Raw genomic sequence first — 25,683 nt, forward strand, 5'->3', positions numbered from 1 at the left:
TGTAAATTACTTTATTTGGCTTTTAGTGTCCTTGACAACTGAGTCCCAACCTATCTTTTCCAACATTTTTACACAATACTTCCTCTTCAGTGGTCCAGCCATTTGTCCATTTATTTAGACAGGGTAATCCATCTCCTATATGTAGTGACTTTGCACTAGCTATCTCCATACCAAGGACTCATCATTTCCTCAACACTTTACAGAATCTCTCACTTCCTCCAAGACACAGATGAAGTACCACTTTTTACACAGAGGTTTTTCGGATCTCCTAATTTCTAGTACTCTAGGGGAAGTGCAGTGGAAAGAGCACTGGGCCTGGAATCGGGAAGACCTGAGTTCAAATACAGCCACGGACACGTATCAGCTTTGTAACCCTGGGCAAATCACTTACCCTATAAATGTTAACTGTAAGATGGGGATAATAATAACATCTACCTCCCAGGGTTATTGTGAGGTTAAAATGAGATAATATTTGTAAAATGCTTAGCACAGTGTCTGCCATGTAGTAGACAGCTTAATAAATGCCTGTTTCTTTCCTTCTTATGCTTGACTACTTCGTACTTTTAAAAATGTATTCCATAAATACTATTAGGCAATAAGAAATGACAAACAGGCAGATTTAAAAAAAAAAACAACCTAGAAAGACTTATACAAACTGATACAAAGTGAAATGAACAGAACAAGCAAAACATTGTACGTAGTATCAGCAACATCCTGTTATGATCAACTATAAACGACTCAGCTCTTCTCAGCAACACAATGATTCAAGACAAGTACAAAGGATTCACAAAGGAAAATGATTTTCTTTTTTCTTTTTTTTTCTTTTTTTTGCAGGGGGAAGGCAGGGCAATTGGGGTTAAGTGACTTGCCCAAGGTCACACAACTAGTAAGTGTGTCAAGTGTCTGAGGTGGGATTTGAACTCAGGTCCTCCTGACTTCAGGGCTGGTGCTCTACTTACTGTGCCACCTAGCTGCCCCCAAAATGCTTTTCACATCTAGATAAAGAACTGATGAACTCTGAATGTAGATTGAAGCATATTTTTTCACTCACTTTATTCTTTCTCATGTTTTTCCCCCTTTTGATCAGTTTCTTCTTCCACAACTGTGACAGATATGGAAATATGTTTTACATGATAGCACATGTACAAACTATATCGAACTGCCTATAATTTTCAGAAGAGGGGAGGGGAGGAAGGAAGGTGGGCAGGGAGGAAAATTTGGAACTCAAAATCTTATAAAAATGAATGCTAAAATTTTTCTTGATATGTAATTAGGGAAAAATAAAAATAAAATATATTTAAAGCAAAAAAGTATTCTGTTTATGTGTGTATGTATGCATACATACATACGTATACATACATGCATGTATGTGTGTATATATAATATATATGTATGAATGTATCTAGACATGCTGTCTTCCCAATGGAATGACGTTCCCTGAGAGTGGAGACTTTTATTATTTGTATTTGCATCTGGCACATCCTAGGTGCTTAATAAGTTGATGTTGACTGATTGACTGATCATGTTGATTGATCACTGGAGGGGAGGCATCAATATGTAACTAAAAGGGGAGACGATGGAGAGAACAAGGATTCATACAGCAATATAGCACTCCCTAAGGGCCAGGCACTGTACCAAGTGTTTTTATAAATATTATCTCATCTGATCCTCACAACAACCTTGCAAGGCAGATGCTGTTATTATGCTCATTTTATAATTGAGAAAACTGAGGCAAACTGAAGCAAACAGAGCTTAAGTGACTTGCCCAGGGTCCCACAGCCAGTAAGTACCTAAGTCCGGATCTGAACTCAGGTCTTCCTGATTCCTCACCTAGCACTCTACCCACTGTTCCATGAGTTTTCTCCAAAATAGCTTGATCTGCTTTTAATATACCTAGCTCAGTTGTCAGTTGTGTGCAGCTGCTTCTCAGTGGTGATCATGACCAAAACCTTGGTTAGAGAATATAAAGATGGAGAAGAAATGTCTATGAAAGAAAAAGAAGGGATGCTTGATCACCACCATATACATATAGACAGTAAGGACAAATGCAAACATGAGGATGAAGAAATGCGTTAACAAATTAAAGGGTGTGAAATAGTAAATGCTAACTAAACAAGCTAGGTGCAGATGCCCTATTTTCAGCAGTCATTGTAGCAAGTCAACATTCACTTGGATTAAGAAATAGTTTTTCAGCACCATAGAGATACACAAGTACAGACTCATTCCCACATACTTATGTTTCAGTAAATGCTCAATTGAACAATAAATATCAACCTCTATGGATTAAGAAATAAACTTTTTATTGTTTCATAAAAATTGATTATAAAATAAATGCTCCCGCTTTTGTTAATACCATAGGACTATTATATTCAGAAGTCAAAGTGAGTTAAACCCTCTAAGGAAAAATAAATTGTCACTGCGTTCTCTTTCATTACTAGTCTATTTAAAAGGCAAATTCATTTCTAGCATGGCTTTACTAAAACAAAATACCCACAATATGTAATAGAAATAGAGCATCCACAATGACTCCTATGTTATAAGCACGAATGTAACTAGGTAATGGTCCAATGATGAATTTACATCTAAAGTCACATACAACACATACATCTAAGATATATACATATATACATGCATGTACATATGCGTATGTGTATATGAATATGCATATACATATCAAGGCAAAATACTAAATGCTTTCAGTTAGCTGATTCTGCAGCAAAAGTAAATGTAAAGGAAAATAAAAACTAGTTTAGGAAACTGGGATTCTCCAACTTCCAAATATCTACTTTCAATATTTTCCTCTAACCTCTTTACCTCATCCTCCTTCTACCTACTATAATCATTCCAAAGCAGAAAAGGGGAGTAAATACACAAATTCAGTCCTGAACTGACATTAATTGGTAATAAGATACTAAATCCAGTAAAAATCCTTATAAGATAATAGTTGCTCTTCTTTCTACAATAGGAAAGTTCTCTCTCTCTCTCTCTCTCTTCATGTGTGTGTGTGTGTGTGTGTGTGTGTGTGTGATTAAAAAAACATCGATGTTGTTCAAACCCAACTGTTTAATTATTGACAGGATTCAGCCTTCAGTAATGAGACATAAAAGGTAATGATCAATTAATGATACTTCAGAATAACGTGTGCATGCCAGTGCCTATAACTGTGCCCTGACTGCTCTCTACCTTCCCTCCCCCACCAAGTCCCTATACCTACTGCCCAGGAGAGTCTTAGAATCATAGAATATAAAGAAAACATATGAGTCAGAGAGAAATGAAGGGGAATAAGCTCCTATAAGGCAGAAAACTTTTCCTATCTATTCAGCAAAATAAGACAGGAAGTCAGGTTGTCAAACAGATGGAGTTGGGGTATGAGTAAAGTGAAGACGATGACTGGGCAGCTAGATGGGACAGTGGATAGAGCTTCCATCCTGTAGTCAGGAAGACTCATCTTCCTGAGTTCAAATCTGGCCTCAGACACTTACTGGCTATGTGACCCTGGGCAAGTCACTTAACCTTATTTGCACCAGTTCCTCATCTGTAAAATGAGCAAGAGAAGTAAATGACAAACAATTCCAGTATCATTGTCAAGAAAACACCAAATGGAGTCATGAAGGGTTGGGTACTACTGAAAAGTGACTAAACAACAACAACAACAGAAGATGGTATGAAGAACGCAATAATCGAAAGGGAATTACAGAAGAATTGTTGAGAAGAACAGAAGACTCATGTAAGAGTGGCATATCTCCAGAGCAGTCATCTCCAAACTTTATTTTTATCATGTACTATTAATAATAATAAAAATCTGAGCATACTTGTATTTAGTTGCTTATATGCATGCACTATAATACTAATAATTATGTACATTATAAAAGATACATAAAATAGGACTTGTCAAAGGATGCAATAAAGATGAAATATAGCTAGCATTTATATTGTTATTCAAAATATAATTTTGAAAATATTTTTATTAATGGTACATTTTTGCATTGACTGAATTATTAGTGAGAAAAATGTGATTTAAAATGCTTCATTACTTTTTAAACTTTTGATTTAACATTTTGTGATATAGAGATTGCTAAATTCAGTTTATTTGGTTTCAACGGCTGTCAGAGGTGAAAAAATGTTATCTCACAAAGAAATGTATATTGAAATGGAAAAAGTGCATGGCTGGCTGTGCTTAGTAAATTATGATGTTCACTTATCAACCCCATCCACTTATTATATAAAGGTTTCTGAAGAAATTCAGGTAGAAAATTTCTATTTTCTTGATGTCAATTAATTTTCTTACAAATCAATCAGAAAGTGTTAAAGTTTTAACATTTTTAACAAATGGGCTGAAAACCCATTGAAAATTTTCATCTGGAAAATTTTTAAGCAGGCTAAACAATTGTTTATAAGTTTTGTTTCCTTTAAAGTATGTAGACATGAGAGTTTTTATTCAATTGAGTTACACAGAGAGGACAGGGTTACCAAGGAAGAGAGGGTGGTCAACAACATTAAAAGCTGAAGAAAAGTCATGAAGGATTAAAGACTAATGAAGGCCATGAGACTTGGCAATGAAGATCGCTGGTGACTCTGAAGAGAACAGACATTTGAACGTGGAGTTAAGGATAATGAGGAGGTTGAAACTGGATTCATGGTGATAGCAGATGTATGGTGATACTCTCCATGGAAATAATGAAGTTTAGAAAATGGATGTATTTGAGGGAAAAGTTGTGGAGAAGTTATAGAGGGAGGGAGGATGAATTTTTTTTCCTGTGTAGCTACCATAGTTATCTGAGTCCCAGTTAGCTTAAAATCAACCTAAGGGACCCCTGCTAGACTGACAGGAGACCCATAGTGGTAGGTACTAGAGTAAAAGAATGTTGAATTGTAGTAAGTGAAAGTACTGCTATGGCTATGTTGGAGTATAGCTAGTACTGGCTATACCAGAGAAAATGAGATATAGTACAATCTTTCTACTCTTGTATTGATCACATAGTTCTTGGAGTCAGGCCATGGTCCCTTAGGAGACTCAGTCCCCCTCCTCTCACTTTGGAGACCCTTGCCCTAGAGGACCAAATCAACAAGTCATCTCTTTATTCCCCACTTGTCTGTATATGTCTGGATTTCATCATCACCTCATCATCCTTGGAGAGGGTAGAGGGTGAAAAGTGAAGAGGTAGAGAGGTACTCCCAGATCCTCCATTTAAAGAGTATGCACAGGCCAGCTATCTCTTCATTTCCCACATGGCTGCACTATATCAGTCTCCCTATTGGGCACCCCCTCTCTTTTCAGATTCTTTTAATGTACTGTCTTCCTTCAATTGATAGTGAGCTCCTTGAGGGCAGAGATTGACTTTTTTTATTTGTATCCCTAGCAATCAGCATGATGTCTAGCACAGGTAGGCTATTGATGAATGTTCGTTAGCTGACTGACTAATGCTGAGGAGTCAGATGACTGGTTTTTGGAAGTGGTATTTACTAAATTTAGATGTGTCAGGCAAGCAACAAACATTTATTAAGCACTTACTACTCTCCAGGGACTGTGCTAAATTCCAGGGATATGTAAATAGATATTTAATTGTATAGTTCAGTTTTTTTGTTACTTTTATTTTTGTTAATTTAGAAGAGGGATGGATATTTGTGAATTGCAGACATTAGTTAGTGTCCTTTAGTTCTGGTTACCATATCTGAGGAAGAACATTGAGGAAGTGGGAAATGCCCAGAAGTGGGTAAAACAGGATTTTGAAAGGGCTCAAGATCATGACATACAAGGACTTACTGGAAGAGTTAGGAATGTTTAACCCAAAGAGATTTATGGAGGATAACATAATGCTTGTTGGACTGCAGTAAACAACTGGCTTCAAGTATTTAAATGCCTAGGCAAAACAGGGAATACATGCTTGCTACATTAGAGTACACCATTTTGCTCAGTATCAGAGGACAGAACTAGGAATAATGGGTAGAAGATGCTGAGAAGCTGACTTAGGTTTGATGTACAGAAAACATTACTATCAATTATAGTTATACAAAATTTGATGGGTTGTTTTGGAAGAAGTGGGTCCCTCTTCAGTAGAGTTCTTTCCATCGGATGACTATTTGGGGGGAATGCTGTAGACAGGTTAAATTCAGTTTAGAGGAGTTTGGCCTCTGAATCATCATCCCACGATGTGATTTTTTTGAGTCTTCCAAATTTGAAAAAGCAAAAAATAAACCAACTACATGGGAGAATAACAGCTATAAAAGGAGAAGCAGAAATATTTGTTAACTAATTGAACATGTAGAAAACATGAGAGAGGAGTTGAGGCAAGGGGAAAATAATAAACTATAAACAAATAAGAATTTTAAAATGTATTCAATTTTATTAAACTCTCACTACCGTGGCCCTTTCCCTTTTCCCTTTGTGAGGATTCAGATAAGAAAGGTATTTCATTCTCACATTTCTTGCCCAAAGACGAAAGAAGAGATTTAGGATAGAGTAAGGTAGCGAATGCAGAGATTAAGGATTATAATTAATTTAGTAAATCTAATTCATTAATAACATGTAACTAATCAAGTCATTCCTAGCAATCAATGTCTTAACTTAAAAATAGATTTTCTATATTAAGGGAAGACTAGTGATTTGAACATATGATTGACTTTTATTAGGAAATTATGCAGTTTAATTGTTCATGTTTTACATACAATGTTCTAGTGTCCAATCTAAGTTTCTTTATTGATGGCAGTCATCAGATTTCTTTATCATCAGTTGTCATTCCAAATGCAAGTCATTTGAAATTTGTGGTTTGATTACACATACACACACACACATACACACACATATATTCACTCACTCTACTTGATGTGACACACCTCCATAAGTAGTACTTCCTAACTGGAATTACATGTCTGTCATTATTTTGTGTATCACAAATGAAAATGCAGTGTGTAATAGTATGGAGGTCTTAGTGATTGATTTTTAATATGGTCAACTACCTAGCTAGTATTATTAATGTCTCACCATAGTTATAAAGAAAGTATGTGAGAGATTAATTTTTTTCTTTCTCACCTATCTAGCCTTTGGTTTTCAGGCAACTCTGTGTTATTCTATTTAGGAATATTCACCAAAGGGACCATCCAGGCCTCCCTTCCCTGCTTCTTATCCATTTCATTTGACATTAGCACCCACACCAAAGGAGAAAATAGAGGCAAAAGAAATAAAAGGCAAATCAGCCAATTCTATTTTTCATTGACAATATTTACTAATGTTTTGATGGAAGAAAATGTTGAACAAATATAAGGTTGCTGACATTCAAAGGTAAATGAAATGCCTCAAGATGGGATTTCACTTCCTAATAGGTCTTCAAGTTGAATCTGGATAATTACTGGCCAGATATGCAACAGCGAGGATTCTTTTTGTGTGGGAATCAGTCAAGAAGGGAGAAGTGTTAGTAAGCATTTAAATTATAAATATTATCTCACCTGATCCTGATAAGAACTCTGTGAGTTTGGTGGAAACTGAAGCAGAGAGTAGTTAAGTTACTTGTTCAGGGTTACACAGTTATTAAGTGTCTGAAGCTGGATTTGAACTCAGATTTTCTTGACTACAAAGCTAATGCTTATGAATTGTGCCATGTCTAGCTGCCTCCACACCTAAGAGGACTTATGTATAAACTTCCATCATGCTATTATATTAGATGAAGTGGTTGTTGAGCTACCTACGAGAGTTAAGAAAAGTAATAAGTTGGTGGCTACTACCACATATTCTTTCCTGCAATTTAAATTAACATATACATGGTAGCCAATTCTACTTAATTAAAAACCGAAATAGTCACTATTTCATGAGTTCCCATTTCTAGTCCATTTTATGGATCAATATAAACATCATTAACAATTTTCTCTTTAGTCTCCACCAGTCTGCAAAAAACAACTAATGTTCTTCAATATTTCAAAAGATCTGTGATTTCATCAGTGAAGTTATTTCTCCACAAAAGAGAATATTATCATTCTATCTTTGCTTTAATTAATAGGTTTCATGAATTGTTGAAACCTAAAAACCTCATCTCATAAAGACTCTTCTGTTCTGAGTCTTTCTGAATTTAGCAAGTCTGGTCCTCAGATGAAAGATCCATGGTCACCTGGACCACATGGAACTTTCCATCTTAGAGGACTGGCAAGAATAGTAACATATCCTTTGTTTGAATGTAGTTTCATCTGTGCACCACAAAACCCAGGGATAGAAAACTAGTAGGATCAGAGATTTAGAGTTGGAAGGGAACTTAAAGGTCATCTAGACCAGTGGTGTCAAACTCAAATAGAAACTGATCCCTGATAACAATTACTATGGACTTCCAAGAATGGAAACAAGATGGTGCAGGAGAGAAAGCATTCAGCCAAGTTCTCCTCACATTCTTCTCTAAACAACTTTAAAATAATACCTTATGTCAAAATCTGGAGTGATGGGGCCAAAAGAAGATCAGATTGAGACATTCTTCCTGTTCAAGACAATTAAGGAGGTGAGAAAGAGAAATCTGTGATATGGGGGCTAGCACAGAGCCCATGTGGATGGAACACCAATGATAGGACAAAGGGGTGGTGACAGAAACAAGAGTTTTAGGAGTTCTAGCAACAGGCCAGAAAGACATTATAGGGATCCACTGTGCTAGCACTATCTGTCTGACCAAAGAATTACATAGTTACCAGAGAGAAAGGCACCAGCATCTGGGTTTTCAAAGCCAGGGGGGCTCCAATGGCTACCCAGAGTCTCATCTGGCCAAATCACCAACAATCTTCCCATGAGTATGCCCCCAAAGGCAAAATGCCAACCTCTGAGTTTATAGACACTTCTTCAGGGTCAAAGGGCATCACAACCCTGCCACTCAAGCCCACATGACTTAGGCCTTCCCTTGAAGTAAACCGGTCATCAAAGACTCCTGATTCAATCAAAGATTCCTTAGTGCTTAGAAGCACTCCAAAACAAAGACAACAAAAAGTCCACTTTGCTTGCCATTACATTTGAAAGGCAAAACTCATCAAAAAACTCATCTTGTTTACTTTAGCATTCCAAGAGAGAAAACAATAAAAAAGTTCCACCCTAATTACCATAACAAACATCTATCTTATCCTACAAGGAAGTAGGAGGAGAGTAAGATAAGAGGAGGTGGGGTAATAGAAAGGAGGGCAGATTAGAAGAGGCAGTTGTCAGAAGCAAAATACATTTGAGAAGGGACAAGGGAAAAAGAGAGAGATAGAAGAATAAACAGAGAAAAAAAGTAAGAGGGAGGGAAATACATAGTGAGTAATCATACCTGTGAATGTGAATAGGATAAATTCACCCATAAAATGGAGTGGATAGCAGAATAGATTACATGATTTAGACATAAAGGGTGATACCATAAGCAAAGTAGGGAAGCATAGAATATTATACTTTTCAATCTAAGGATATGGGAAGAATTTATTGCAAAAGAAGAGATAGAGAAGATTATGAGATGTGAAATGGATAAATTTGATTACATAAATTTAAAAAAGGTTTGAACAAACAAAACCACTGCAGTCAAAAGTAGAAGGAAAGCAGAAACTGAGAAAAAAAAATCAACAAATTTTTTTTTCTGATAAAAGCATTATTTTTCTAATATATAGATAACTGAGTCAAATTTATAAGACTACAATTCATCAACAGTGGTAGAGCCAACATGGCAGAGTAAGGCAGGAACTCTCTTGAACTCTCCCAAATTCAACTCTAAACAATTATAAAATAATGCCTCGTTGTTGGCAAAACCAACAAAGGATGGGATGTAACAATTTTCCAGCCAAAGACAACTCATAACATGGGTAGGAAAGGTCTGTCTCACTTGGATGCAAAAAAAAAAGTGCAGTCCAGTGTAGGCAGCTTCTAGGCAAACCAACAGCAAACTATGTCCCACCAAGTCAGCAACAAGGCCCCATGGCCCTGGCACAGCAGGCCGGTGACCAGGCCCCATGGCCATGGATCAGTAGACCAACTGTGAGGCCTCAATCTCACCACCAGCACAGCAGGCCAGCTGTGAGGCCCTGCACCCTGGCACAGCAGTCCAGAGGCTAGGCCTGGCACAAGCAAAACTTATACAGAAAAACTAGAAGAAAAACAGGAAACTGGGAAAAATTAGCAGCAAGTGTCTCTGATAAATGGTCTCATTTCTCAAATCTATAGGGAATTGAGCAAAATTTATTTTAAAAAAGAGTCATTCAGATATGAACAGGAAGTTTTGGGAAGAATAAATCATAGCTATCAATAATTATATGAAAAAAATGCTCTAAATCACTACTAATTAGAGAGGTACAAATTAAAACAATTCTGAGAAACCACTTCCCACCTATCAGACCGCCTATCATAATAGAAAAGGAAAATGATACATGTTGGAAGGGATATGGAAAAATTGGGACTTTAAATCACTGTTGATGGAGTTGTGAAATAGTCCAATCATTTTGGAGAACTGTTTGGAACTACACCCAAAGGGCTATAAAACCACATAATCTTTGACCTAGCAATACCACTACTAGCTTTGTATCCCAAAGGGCTCAAAGAAAAGGGAAGAGCACCTATTTGTACAAAAACATTTATAGCAACTCTTTTTGTGGAGGCAAATAATTAGAAGTCACTGGAATGCCCATCAATTGGGAAATGGTTGAACAAATTGTAGTTTATGATTGTGACAGAATACCATCGTGCTATAAGAAATGATCAGGCAGAGTCAAAATGGTGGAGAGAAGCCAGGAGGTTCCTTGAGATCTTCTAAGCTTCCCTCAGAAAAAATGTTAAATCAAGCCTCTAAATGGATTCTGAAGAAAGAGAAGCTACAAAAAGATGGAGTGAAACAATTTTTTTCAGTTGAAGATAACTTAGAAGGACTTCAGGAAATGTCTGTCTCACTTGGTTAAAAGGAAAGCGCAGTCCAGTGCAGGTGGTGTCTGGGCAAGCCAATGGGAATCTCTTAGCTACAGCACAGATCAGTAACTAAGGCTCCTTGGTCCAGGCTCAGCAGGCCAGTGGTGCAGCAGACCAGCTGTGGGGTTTCCAGCTCCAGCAAAGAAGGCAAGTTGCCAGGCCTGGAAACTAGGCTGGAAAATAGGCACTACTAGGCTGGACCACCCCAGTACAGTGAGCAGGCCACCAGCCCCTGAAGCCCTAGTACATACAAACAGGGACCATGCCCCTGGACCCCAGCACAAGAAGCTTGGGACAGTGCCCTGGGAAGAGAAAACAACTTCAAAATCCAGGAAATTGGTTAAAAAAATGAGAGAGAAGTAAAAACTAACATTGACTATAGAAAGTTACTATGGTGACAGGAAGATCAAAACTCAGAAGAGGGCAACATTGTCAATATACCTACATTCAAAACCTCTAAGGGGAATATGAATTGGTCTCAAGCCCAAAAAGCCTTCTTGGAAGAGATCAAAAAGGATTTTAAAAGTCAAATAAGAGGTAGAACAAAAATTGGGAAAAAGAAATGAGAGGCATGCATGAGAGAGTTAATAGCTTGGAAAAGGAAAGACAAAAATAGACTGAAGAAAACCATTCCTTAAAAAATACAATTGGCCAAATGGGAAAAAATCTGCTGAAGAAATAACTCCTTAAAAAAGCAGAATTGGTCAAATGGAAAAGGAAGTATAAAGCCTTAAAAATTAGAATTGGGCAAGTGGAACTAATGAGACATCAAGAATCAGTCAAAATTTTAAAAAATGAAAAAAAATATACAACAAAATGTAAAATATCTCATTGGAAAAACAACTGACCTGGAAAATAGATCCAGGAGAGATAATTTAAGAATTATTGGATTACCTGAAAGTTATGATAAAAAAGAGCCTAGATGGCATCTTTTAAGAAGTTATCAAGGAAAACTGCTTTAATAGCCTAGAACAAGATGGCAAAATAGCCATTGAAAGAATCCACTACTCGCTTCCTGACAGAGATCCCAAAATGAAAACTCCAAGGAATATTGTAGTCAAATTCTAGTATTATCAGGCTATCAAGGAGAAAATACTACAAGCATCCAGAAAGAAACTATTTAAATATTGTGGAGCTATAGTCAGGATTACATAGAACTTATCAGCTTCTATATTAAAAGATTGGAGGGCTTGGAATATGATATTCTAGAAGGCAAAGGAGCTTGGAGTACACCAAGAATCAACTACACAGCAAAATTGAACATAATCTTTCAGGGGAGCAAATAGACATTCAATGAAATAAGGGACTTTTAATTATTCTTGATGAAAAGACCAGAGCTGAACAGAAATTCAAATCTTCAAATACAAGATTCAAGAGAAGCATAAAAAGATAAATAGGAAAGAAAAAAAGAGATACTATTTAATAAGGTTAAACAACTTACATCCTTATATGGGAAGATGATACTTGCAACTCTTGAGAACTGTATGTTTATTAAGACAGTTAGAAGTTGTACACATAGACAGAGGGTGTGGGTAAAAATTGACTTTGAGGTAATGATATAAAAAATAAAAGAATAAAAAAGGGTTGTACTGGGAGAAGAAGAGAGGGGGAAAGCAAAATAGGGTAAATTACATCACACGAAGAGGTGTAAAAGACCTATTACAATGGAGGGAAAGAAGGAAGGGGAGAGAGCATTTTTTGAACCTTGCTCTCATTGGATTTGGCTTAAATAGGGAATAACATACAGATGGGTTTAGAAATCTATCTTACCCTACAGGGAAGTAGGAGGAGAAAGGGGAAGGAAAAGGGAGGGGGACCGACAGAAGGGAGGGCAGATTGAGGTTGCCGGTGGTCAGAAGCAAAACACTGTTGAGGAGGAAAATGGTGAAAGGAGAGAAAAAAGCACAAATGGGGGGAATAGGGTAGAGAAAAATATACAGTTAGTAATCATAACTGTGAGTGTGAATGGGATGAACTCTCCCATAAAACGGAAAGAGCAGTGTGGATTAAAAACCAGAATCCTACAATATGTTATTTACAATAAACACATTTGAAGTACACAGATACACACAGAGTAAATGTAAAAGGCTAGAGTAGAATATATTATACTACAGTTGAAGTAAAAAAGCAGGGGTAGCAATCCTAATCTCAGACAAAGCAAAATCAAAAATAGATCTAATTAAAAGAGATAAGGAAGGAGAAACTACATCCTGCTAAAAGGCACCATAGACAATGAAGTAATATCATTACTAAACATATATGCACCAAGTAGTATAGCATCCAAATTCTTAGAGGAGAAGTTAAGTGAGTTACAGGAAGAAACAGACAGCAAAACTATATTATGGGATACCTTAACATCCTCCTTTCAAAACTAGATAAATTTAACCATAAAATAAACAAGAAAGAAGTTAAGGAGGTGAATAGAATTTTAGAAAAGTTATATATGAGAGACCTATGGAGAAAACTGAATGGGGATAGAAAGGATTCTTTTCCTCAATGGCACATGGCACCTACACAAAAATTGACCATTGGCATAAAATATCCTGACAATCCAATACATAAAGGGAGAAATACGAAATGCATCCTTTTCAGACCCTGATGCGATAAAAATTATGTGTAATAAAAGGCCATGGAAAGATAGACTAAAAATTAATTAGAAACTAAATAATTTAATCCTAAAGAATGAGTGGGTCCAACAACAAATCATAGAAACAATAATTTCATCAAAGAGAACATGCCAATGGGAGAACATCCCAAAACTTAGGAGATGCAGCCAAGGTAGTTCTTAGGGGAAATTCTATATCTCCATATGCTTACATGAATAAAATAGAGAAAGAGGAGATCAATTAATTGAGCATGCAACTTAAAAAAAACTAGAAAAGGACAAATTAAAAATCCTCAATTAAATATCATTTTAGAAATTCTGAAAATTAAAAGAGATGAAATGAACTAATAAATAAAACTCAGAGCTGGTATTATGAAAAAACCCAATAAAGTAGATAAACCTATGGTTAATTTGATTTTTTTAAAAAAGAAAGAAAACCAAATTACCAGTATCAACAATGGAAAGAGGGAATTCACCACCACGTAAGAGAAAATTAAAAACAATAATCAGGAACTATTTTGCCCAACTGTATGCCAGCAAATCTGACAATCTAAGTGAAATGGATGAATATTTACAAAAATATAAATTGTCCAGATTAACAGAAGGGGAAATAAAATACTTAAATAACATGATTTCAGAAAAAGAAATTGAACAAGCCATGAATGAACTAACTCCCTTATAAAAAAATCTCCAAGGCCAGATGGATTTACAAGTGAATTCTACCAAATGTTTAAAGAGTAATTAAGTCCAATACTATATAAATTATTTAGAAAAATAGGTAAAGGAGTACTACTAAATTCTTTTTATGATACTAATATGGTGCTGATACCTAAACCAGAAAGAACTAAAACAGAGAAAAAAATTATAGACCAATTTCCCTAATGAATATCAATGCAAAAATGTGAAATAAAATATTAGCAAAGAGATTACAGCAATTTTTCATGAGGACAATACACTATGACCAGGCAATATTTATACCAAGAATGCAGGGTTTGTTCAATATTAGGAAAATTATCAGCATAATTGACCATATCAATAACAAAACCAACAGAATGATTATCTTGATAAATGCAGAAAAAGCTTCTGACAAAATACAGATCTCATTCCTATTAAAAACACTAGAGAGCATAGTAATAGATGGAGTTTTCCTTAAAATGATAAGTAGCATTTATCTAAAACCATCAGTAAGCATTATATATAATGGGGAAATGCAAGAAGAATTTCCAATAAGATCAAGGGTGAAACAAGGATGTACATTATCACAACTGTTACTCAACATTGTACTAGAAATGTTAGTTTTAGCAATAAGAGAAGAAAAAAGAAATTGAAGGAATTAGAATAGGCAATGAGGAAACAAAACTATCACTCTGGGCAGATGGTATGATGTAATACTTAGAGAATCCTAGAAAATCAACTAAAAAACTACTTGAAATAATTAACAACTTTAGAAAAGTTGCTGGATATAAAATCAACCCACATAGATCATTGGCATTTGAGAGAAAGAGAAATTCTATTTAAAATAACTGTAGATAATATAAAATATGTGGGAGTATACCTGCCAAGACAAACCCAGGAACAATATGAACACAACTACAAAATACTTTTCACACCAATATAGTCAGATCTAAAAAAAAATGGAAAAACATGAGTTGTTTATTGGTAGGCCTAACTAACATAATACAAATGACAATTCTACCAAAATTAATTCGCTTATGCAGTGTCAAACTACTGAAAAATATTTTATAGAGCTAGAAAGAATAATTAAAAAATTCATTTGGAACAACAAAAGGTCAAGAATATCAAGGGAATTAATGGAAATTTTACAAAAGAAGGTGGACTAGGCATAACAGATCTAAAACTATATTATAAAGCAGCAATAATCAAAACTATTTGGTACTGGCTAAGAAATAGAGTGGTGGATCAATGGAATAGATTAGGTACACAAAACACAGCAGTCAATGAGTATAGTAATCTACTGTTTGATAAACCCAAAGACTCCAGCTTCTGGGATAAGACCTTGCTATTTGACAAAAACTGCTGAAGAAACCGGAAAATAGTATGGCAGAAACTAGGCGTAGACTAACACTTTACACCATATACCAAGATAAGTGGGTACATGTTTTAAACATAAAGGGTAATGCCATAATCAAATTAGGAGAGCAAGGAATAGTTTATATGTCAGATCTATGGAAAAGGGAAGAATTTATAATCAAACAAGAGATAGAGAACATTATGAAATGCAAAATGGATAATGCTGATTGCACTGAATTAAAAAGGTTTTGCAAAAACAAAGCCAATGCAACCAAGATTAGAAGAAAAGCAGAAAGCTGGGAAACAATTTTTACTACCAGTGTTTCTGATAAAGACCTCATTTCTAAAACATATAGATAACTGTGTGATGTTTATAAGAATACAAGTCATTGCCGAACTGATAAATGGTCAAAGGATATGAACAGGAAGTTTTCAGATGAAAAAATTAAAGCTATCTATAGTCATATTAAAGAGAATGTTCTAAATCACTATTAATTAGAGAAATGCAAATTAAAAAGATTACTCTGAGATACCACTTCAAACCTATCAGATTGGTTAACAAAACAGGAAAATGATAAATGCTGGTGAAGACATGGGAAAATTGGGACACTAATGCATTATTGGTGGAGGTTTGAACTGATCCAACCTTTCTGGAGAGCAATTTGGAGCTATGCCCAAAGGGCAATCAAACTGTGCATACTCCTTGATTAAACAATATCACTACTAGGTCTGTATCCCAAAGATATCACTAAAAAATGAAAAAGGACACATATGTATTAAAAATGGAAAAACACCCACATGTACAAAAATATTCTAAGCAGCTTTTGGCAAAGAATTGGAAATGAGGGAATACCCATCAATTGGGGAATGGATGAACAAGTTGTGTTATATGAATGTAATGGAATACTATTTTATTATAACAAATGAAGAGCAGGTGGATTTCAGGAAAAACCTGGAAAGACTTACATGAACTGATGCTGAGTGAACTGAGCAGAACCAGGAAAATAATATACATAGTAACAGCAACATTGTTCGATTATCAGCATTGATAGACTGATCTCTTCTCAGCAGCACAATGATCTAAGATAATTCCAAAAGACTCATGATGGAAAATGCTATCCATATCCAGAGAAAGAACTATGGAATCTGAATGCAGATCAAAGCATACTATTTTCTCTCTTTTTTTCTTGTTCTGATTCTTCTTTCACAACATGACTAATGTGGAAATATGTTTAATATTATTGTTCATGTATAGCCTATATCAGATTGCTTGCCATCTTGGGGAGGGGGGAGGGAAGGGAGAAAAAAAAACTTGGAACTCAAAATCTTATCAAAGTGAATGTTGAAAATTATCTTTACATGTAATTGGAAAAAATAAAATACTATTAAGTGCAAAAAAAGAAATCATCAGCAAGGTGGCTTCAGAAAAATCTTGTTAGACTTACATGAATTCATGCAAATGGAAATGCACAAACCAGAACTTTATAAACAGTAACAGCAATATTGTAAGGATAATCAACTGTGAAAGACTTCACTACTCTGGTCAAGACAGTGATCCAAGACAATTCCAATTATTTCATGATTATGGGAGAATTCTGGGGTCTGTATTTTCCTCCACTGATATAAATCAAAACCTTCTCTGAACCTTTTTAGCCTCAAAGAATGTCCAAAAAGCAATGAAAGCTAAAATGGTTTGCACATCAAGTATGTGTCTGAGGCAGCACTTGAATGCAGGTCTTTCTAATTCTATAGTTGTTCCTTTACCCATTATTCTCTGTTGCTTCTATTTAGTATATCCTTAAATCAAAAGAATGATAAGAAAAATACATTTTTCATAACTTACTCTCCCTGTTTATGCTTAACTGGCTAATGACTCCTTTGAATTTTGTCTTTTGGCACTCAAGTATATTGCATTAACTTGAGCTTGAGCATTTAAAAAACATCTCACGACATTTCCTATGTGTTTAATTTATCTCTAGGAAATGAAGTTTAGGTTTTAAACTCCACAGAAATGGAAATTCTCTCAAAACCTCAAACCTCCTCCTCCAACTTACTTCACCTCTTGCACATAGTGGGAGATGACTGATGGATTACTTTAAAATTTTTTCCATTATGATCTCAAAGTCCAATTCATCTTCAGGAAAAAATAAGCCTCTGCCCTCACAATACAAAGGTGAGGCTAGATTTTTCAATGGATTTACTCAAAAGTGCATTAGTATTACATTTTAGAAGTTTAATGAATAATGTATTGTGGCATATGTGAAGTGGACTCTCTATATTAATCTGAGTCTATCTATTTTGTATTCTAGGATATTACTCTGACAAGAAGTATTATTTTCCCAGGTCAGAATGGCCTTAGTGCCTGAGAGAATGGATGACACTGTTCACACAAATGATTATTCCACTCCTCAAATTTAATCTGTTATAAAACACTTTGGGATATTTAACCTATGAAAAGGTAGGAAGATAAAGCCATCGAAAATGCCACCTAGATTCACTGCATTCTTTTCGTTAAAATATGAACAAAACTATGTTGATAGAGCAGACTAATTAGGGAAGACAATGTATTATCATTTTCCTTGCAAGTTGGGTTCATTATTACATATGGAAATCAATATTTTTCCTTTTGCATGTGTATCTATCTGTCTATCTATCTATCCATCCATCCATCCATCTATGTATCTATCTATCTATCTATCTATCTATTTATAATATGCAGGCTTCCAGAGAGCATGACATATTTGAAAAACAAAGGAAAAGGACATGGCAAGCTATGAAATCTTTATATTTGGCAAATGTCATAAATGTCTCCACATAATCCTATAAAACCTCTTCTTGGTTCTCAATTTTTATATTCTGAAGGGAATTCAAGTGGAAAATAGCCCAATGTATGTGGAGTCCAGAAACACAGTTATATAGGGGGAGCAAATACCTGAAATTATACTGAGACATACAAAAGAAAGGGCATTCCTTCACAATTTTACTACTAGAGTATCAATTTTACCTAATACATCACTGAAAGATTTTTGTGCTCTAGTGAATATATAGATGATTTATTGCTTGGCAGAATGTCCCTGGTCTATTGTTACAAACTAATGCTTTGCTGGAAAGCATCCTGTGCTTGCATTATGTCAATAAGACTTTCATGGTAGTTCGTTGGAAAGAGATTCTCTCATGAAAGAAAATGATGGGAAGAAGTCAGGTACTCAATGAATCTTAACACAGAATATCAGTAAAAAAGAAAAGTACGTGTGAAAAGTTAGCATTTACTTTATATGATGCCACACATCTTTCTAAAAGCAGTGATGAAATATCAGGGTAATACAATATAATATAGAAACATGAATTTTCATGTACAGTATCACAACATGTTCTATCTATTACTTTCTCATTAATAATTGCTACAAAGCCTTCAGCCAACAGGACTTTCTACTAGAAATCTGAAAACAAACAAACAAATAAACAAATCCAAACTCCATTTTGGGTTTTCAATGACATCAATATGTCAACATTTTCACCTAATCGTTGTGTTAACTTTTAGGGGCTCTTTTTATCCTCATAGGAATCAGCTGACTTTTATGTGAACATAATACATCATAAAATATTTTAAAATAAGTCAGACATCATCTAGAGAAGTATTTTTTTCTTTAAATATACAGACACAGATTTCTCTTTCTTTAATGGGCAACTTTTTTTCTTCTTCCAAATTTAGCCATCTCTCCTGAAGCTATGATTATTTGATTCTAGAAATGTAGCATTTCCAAAAGGACGCATTAGCACTTAGTCTTAAAAATATTGGTTCCTTGAAAATACTGAGCAGTGATTGATTATGGTGATTTAAACCTCACTGGCCAAAATCGAATTGACATCAAATAAATCAGAACAAAAACAAGGGGAAGGTAAGAGAAGGATGGTGAAAGGACGTGTCTTCAACTTTCTGCCAAACTTAGGCAGTCTAACAGGGTTAGGATGTCATGATTTGGGGAATAGTTTAAGACACAAAAGCAGAAGATTTATGGAACCCTGTAAAGAAAGAAGATGCTTTACTGTGCTGACAGTTAAAATTGAACATAGAACTGGAGGGCAATTTCTTATTGAAAATAGAAGGGCATGCATTTGGAAATTGTCATTCTATGTCATTCAGAGTTGCAGAGGTCACAAAAATCACAAAGTTTGAGAAAACATTAAAAAATAGTGTGAAGATTTGTCAAACAGAAGAATTCTATTCATTTTAGAGGATTAAAATGGTACAAGTAATCATAAAAATTATGTGTAGAATCACCTAGGTAGAGATCGTGTCTATATGCAATGACTGCTTATTTTGACAAAAATAATATTTCACAAACAAATTTGGGCACAAAATATACCTGTAAACAAATGTATGGGTTTTTTTTTAGCAATTATACTGAAACTTATACCTCCAGTGAGTCTTCCTACACTGAATACCTCTGTAGTTTGGTGGTAAAACTAGGATCTCAGAGGCAATACAATTGAAGTGTAAATTCTAGCAGACCCTAGAAAGCTGGTAGCAGTCTTCAGCATGGAACCAGTAACAGACTATTTCAGTCATTGGTGACAAGTTTAATTAAATTTGAATCCTCAAAAAGTATTTGATGCCCACAGAATAACTTAATGACTCAGTGCAATGTAATTAGTTAATTCTCTCATTTTAAATGTGAAAGTGAATAGCTGATACCTAGCATGTGGATAGAGTGAATGGAAAAATGCACATATGTATGTGTATATATATATATATATACATGTATGCATATATGTATGTATATGTATAATACAAACACACACCTGCACACACATAAATTTTGTATTCATTTTAATAAATGAAAGATGAGTGGACTAGGAGTAAGAAGAACTATACCCTAGTCCTAGTTCTGTCACCAAGTAGTTGTATAATCTTGATAACACAACTTCTCTAAGCCTCAGTTTCTTCATTCATAAAATAACAGGCTTAGATCTGATGGCTTCTAAGATCCCTTCCTTCCAGCTTTAAACATAAACCTACAGGTGTGTTTGAAAAGACTATCCTGTGGTCCATTTCTGTTAGAACTCTGACTAAGCAGAAGTAGGACGGGATAGACTGGGAAATTACCAGAACCTAGAAATTAGAAAGACTTACCAGGATGAGGCAATGAGCCCCAGGGAGAGAAAGTCACTTGTTTAACCTCATACAGCTATTTTAGTGGTAAAGGCAGGATAAGATCACAATACAATATCTTTCTCTTCAACATAAAGGAATTTGTCTATCAGTGGCCTTGAGGCCACAGGTTCCCCACCACTGGTAGATAATAATACCTAACATTTATATAGTGCTTATTCTGTGCCAGGTGTTATGCTAAGAGTTTCACAATTATTATCTCATGTGATCTTCACAACAAGCTGGGGAGGTAGGTGCTATTATTATTCCCATTTTTCAGATGAGAAAACAGACAGAAGTTGAGTGACTTGCCCAGGGTCACACAGCTAGTAAATTTCTGAGGCTGGATTTGAAATCAGGTCCTCCTGACTCCAGGTCTAGCACTCTATTTACTGTGCTATCTAGAGGCCATATTGCCTCTGGAAATCTGTGCAGTATTGTACCTGATGGTGAAGTTTAAGTGTCCTAGGTTTTAGGGGTTGGAAGGAAGACAGAAGTAAAGAGATATACTGTATACCAGTCATCACATTATCCCCTTTCTCAGGTTAAGGGAAATCAGACTTTGGAGTAAATCCTCCTCAAAAATAAATTGAAGGCTCACCATCCTATTCTCTTCTAGTCTCAGAGGAAAAAGAGAGTCTTTCTTCTTGCTAAAATTAACCTCTAAATAATTCTGTAATCTCAAGCCTACCACTATCTTCTCCTCAGCGACTTTCTTCCATTTAGGTGACCCCTCTCATATATCTTCAATCTATGCCTTCTCCCCTGGGTATGGTGCTACATGCCTATAATCTCTGCTTCTAGGGGATGCTGAGACCGGAAGATCACTTGAGCTCAGGAACTCAGGTGTCAGTCAAGAACCATTTATTAAACACTTGCTATGAACCACATATTGTGCAAAGTTCTTAGAACATTAATGCTAGGAGACAGGGATAGCACTTACCCTCAAGGAGCTTACAATCTAATGAGGGAATATAATACATAAAGGAATATGAAAAGGTAGGGGAGTAATGAAGTTATACCCACATGTGGGCATGATGGCGAAAGTGAGAGAGAGAGAGTGAGGAGTAAAGCCTGGGAGGGACCAGTCACTCATAGGAAGAAGCCACAGGGCAGAAGGTACTTCTAGTCTGAGAAATGTAAGTGGTAGAGTTTTCTGTGGTAGATAAAGTTCAGACAACCAGGAGTGTGATCCACAGAGCTTCTCAAAACAGTTCCATCCCTAACTTATCAATTTTCATTAATAATATCACTTATTTTCAGACTAGTAATACTGAAGTCAGTTACAATTCTTCCTTCTCCCTCACGTTTCATCCTAATCCTGCATACCCAGTCAGCTGTCAAATACCATCTACCATTTGTACTCCAATACCCTTTGCAACTGGTTCCACTTGGCCAAGCATATTTAAATATCATTTATTTGTTCAGGCTGTCTTCTCATTTTCTCTAGCTTCCCAGATAATCTTTCTACCTCCAGTCCATCAAATATCTCCAATCCATTTCCTGTGACACCTCTTCTAATGTACTTCTATGACCATGTATGTTGATTTTCTTCTTAAAACCCGTCAGTGATTTCCCATTGACTATTTTTAAATTTATTTAATATTTTTTGTTTTCAGCATTGATTTCGACAAGATTTTGAATTACAAATTTTCTCCCCATTTCTACCCTCCCCCCCACTCCAAGATGGCATATATTCTGATTGCCCTGTTCCCCAGTCAGCCCTCCATTCTGTCACCCCACTTCCCCCCATCCCCTTTTCCCTTACTTTCTTGTAGGGCAAGATAGATTTTGATGCCCCATTGCCTGTATATCTTATTCCCAGTTGCATGCTAAAACAACTTTTTTTTTAACATCTGCTTTTAAAACTTTGACTTCTCAATTCTTTCCCCTCTTCCCTCCCCACCCACCCTCTCTAAGAAGGCAAGCAATTCAACATGGGTCACATGCGTATCACTATGCAAAACTCTTCCACAATACTCATGTAGTAAAAGACTAACCATATTTTGCTCCCTCCTCTCCTGTCCCCCTTTAGTCAATGTTCTCCCTTGACCCTGTCCCTTTTTGAAAGTGTTTGCTTTTGATTACCTCCTCCCCCATCTGCCCTCCCTTCTATCTTCCCCCCTTTTTATCACCTTCCTTTTTCTTTCCTGTGGGGTAAGATACCCAGTTGAGTGTGTATGTTATTCCCCGCTCAGGTCAATTCCAATGAGAGCAAGATTCACTCATTCCCCCTCACCTGCCCCTTCTTCCCTTCCTAAAGAACTGCTTTTTCTTGCCACTTTTATGTGAGATAATTTACCCCATTCTATCTATTCCTTTCTTCGTCTCTCAATATATTCCTTTCTCATCCCTTAATTTGATTTTATTTTTTTTTAGATATCATCCCTTCATATTCAACTCACCCTGTGCCCTCTGTCTATGTATATGTATATTCCCTTCAGCTACACTAATACTGAGGTCTCATGAATTATACACATCATCTTTCCATGTAGGAATGTAAAGAAAACAGTTCAACTTTAGTAAGTTCCTTATGATTTCTCTTTCTTGTTTACCTTCTCATGCTTCTCTTGGTTCTTGTGTTTGAAAGTCAAATTTTCTATTCAGCTCTGGTCTTTTCCCTGAGAAAGCTTGAAAGTCCTCTATTTTATTGAAAGTCCATATTTTGCCTTGGAGCATGATAATCAGTTTTGCTGGGTAGGTGATACTTGGTTTTAATCCTAGTTCCACTAACCTCCAGGATATCATATTCCAAGCCCTTTGATCCCTTAATGTAGAAGCTGCTAGATATTGTGTTATCCTGATTGTGTTTCCACAATACTCAAATTGTTTCTTTCTGGCTGCTTGCAGTATTTTCTCCTTGATCTGGGAGCTCTGGAATTTGGCGACAATATTCCTAGGAGATTTCTTTTTGGGATCTATTTGAGGAGGCGATCAGTGGATTCTTTCAATTTCTATTTTGCCCTCTGGCTCTAGAATATCAGGGCAGTTCTCCTTGATCATTTCTTGAAAGATGACATCTAGGCTCTTTTTTGATCATGCCTTTCAGGTAGTCCAATAATTTTTAAATTATCTCTCCTGCATCTATTTTCCAGGTCAGTGGTTTTTCCAATGAGATATTTCACATTGTCTTCCATTATTTCATTTCTTTGGTTCTGTTTTACAATATCTTGATTTCTCCCAAAGTCACTAGCTTCCACTTGCTCCAATCTAATTTTTAAGGAAGTATTTTCTTCAGTGGTCTTTTGGACCTCCTTTTCCATTTGGCTAATTCTGCCTTTCAAAGCATCCTTCTTCTCATTGGCTTTTTGGAGCTCTTTTGCTATTTGAGTTAGTCTGTTTTTTCAGGCATTATTTTCTTCAGTGTTTTTTGGGGTCTCCTTTAGCAAGTCATTTGTCTTTCATGGTTTTCTCACAGCACTCTCATTTCTCCTCCCAATTTTTCCTCTACTTCTCTAACTTGCTTTTCCAAATCCTTTTTGAGCTCTTCCATGGCCTGAGACCAGTTCATGTTTTTCTTGGAGGCTTTTGATGTAGGCTCTTTGACTTTGTTGACTTCTTCTGGCTGTATGTGTTGGTCTTCTTTGTCACCAAAAAAAGATTCCAAAGTCTGAGTCTGAATCTGAGAGTGTTTTCGCTGCCTGTTCATGTTCCAAGCCAACTACTTTACCCTTGAGCTTTTTGTCAGGGTACAACTGCTTGTAGAGTAAAGAGTACTTTGTCCCAAGCTTGAGGGGCTGTGCTCCTGTTTTCAGAGGTACTTCTACAAAGCAAGCTCTGCCACACCAGCGTTCCTTCTCCCCCAAGAATCGCCAACCAGGATTGCGGCCCAGTTCCAGGCAGGGCAAAGCAGGCTTTGCACTCTTGCTCTAATCTGACAATTAGTTCCTCCCACCAGGTGGGCCTGGGGCTGGAAGCACCTGCAGCTGTATCTCTGGAAGCAGCCTCAGAGCTGTACTACCTCCACTGCCCCCAGGGCGATGGCTGAATGCAAACTCCTTTCACTCTGTCCCAACAGGTTTTCCCACTAGCCTGCTCTGTTGTCTTTGGTGTTTGCGGGTTGAGAAGTCTGGTAACTGCCATAACTCAATGATTCAGGGCCCTATGGCCTATTCTACCTGGCTCCCAGTCTGGTTGGTCCTGGTGCGGCCCATGCTGAGCTCTGCTCCGCTCTGCTCCCAGCTCCATGCGATAGACCCTTCCCAGTGACAATTCAGGCTGTCCTGGGCTGGAGCCCTGCTTCCCTCTGCTATTTCGTGGATTCTGTAGCTCCCATTGACTATTAAATAAAGCATGAATTCCTGATCTTCACATTGAAGATCCCCCACAGCCTAACTTCAACCAATTTTCCTATACTACCTCCCTTCAAAGTGACTTCAGACACTTACTACCTATGCGATGCTGGGCAAGTCACTAAACCCTGTTTGCCTAAGTTTTCTCAGCTATAAAATGATCTGGAAAAGGAAATGGCAAACTACTCCAGTATCTCTGCCAAAAAAACCCCAAATGGGATCAAAAAGAATCAGACATGACTGAAAAAGGACTGAACAACAAAAACTTTTATCCTATGATTAAAATCCTAAGCAACAGATTTTACCTTAGAATTCTTATATATCTCCTCCCTCTCCCATTTTGGCCACCATATTGAACACATAAACCCATTATTGCTATAGTTTCCAAATTAGCAATGAATCTTTTCATGTTTTCTCATCCTTGTTCTTTGGATGAGAGCAGCCAAATGATCACCTGAAATTAATGACTTCTGGTATTCTCATTCAAAGAAGAATGTGGAGATTTCTCGGGGAGGAATGAAGATGGCAGAGTGAAGAAAGCAATCAGCTGAACTCTCCCAACATTCCCCTCCAAACAAATTTAAAATAACACCTTAAATCAAATTCTGGAGTGGCAGAACTAACAAAAGGTCAAAGTTAGACATACTTCTAGTCAAAGAAAACATAGGAGGATGGAAAGAGAGATCTCTGACATGGGGAAGGAGGCTGACCCAGAGCC

This window comes from Trichosurus vulpecula, chromosome 8 (assembly GCF_011100635.1).
Source record: "Trichosurus vulpecula isolate mTriVul1 chromosome 8, mTriVul1.pri, whole genome shotgun sequence".
In the NCBI taxonomy this organism is placed as follows: domain Eukaryota; kingdom Metazoa; phylum Chordata; class Mammalia; order Diprotodontia; family Phalangeridae; genus Trichosurus; species Trichosurus vulpecula.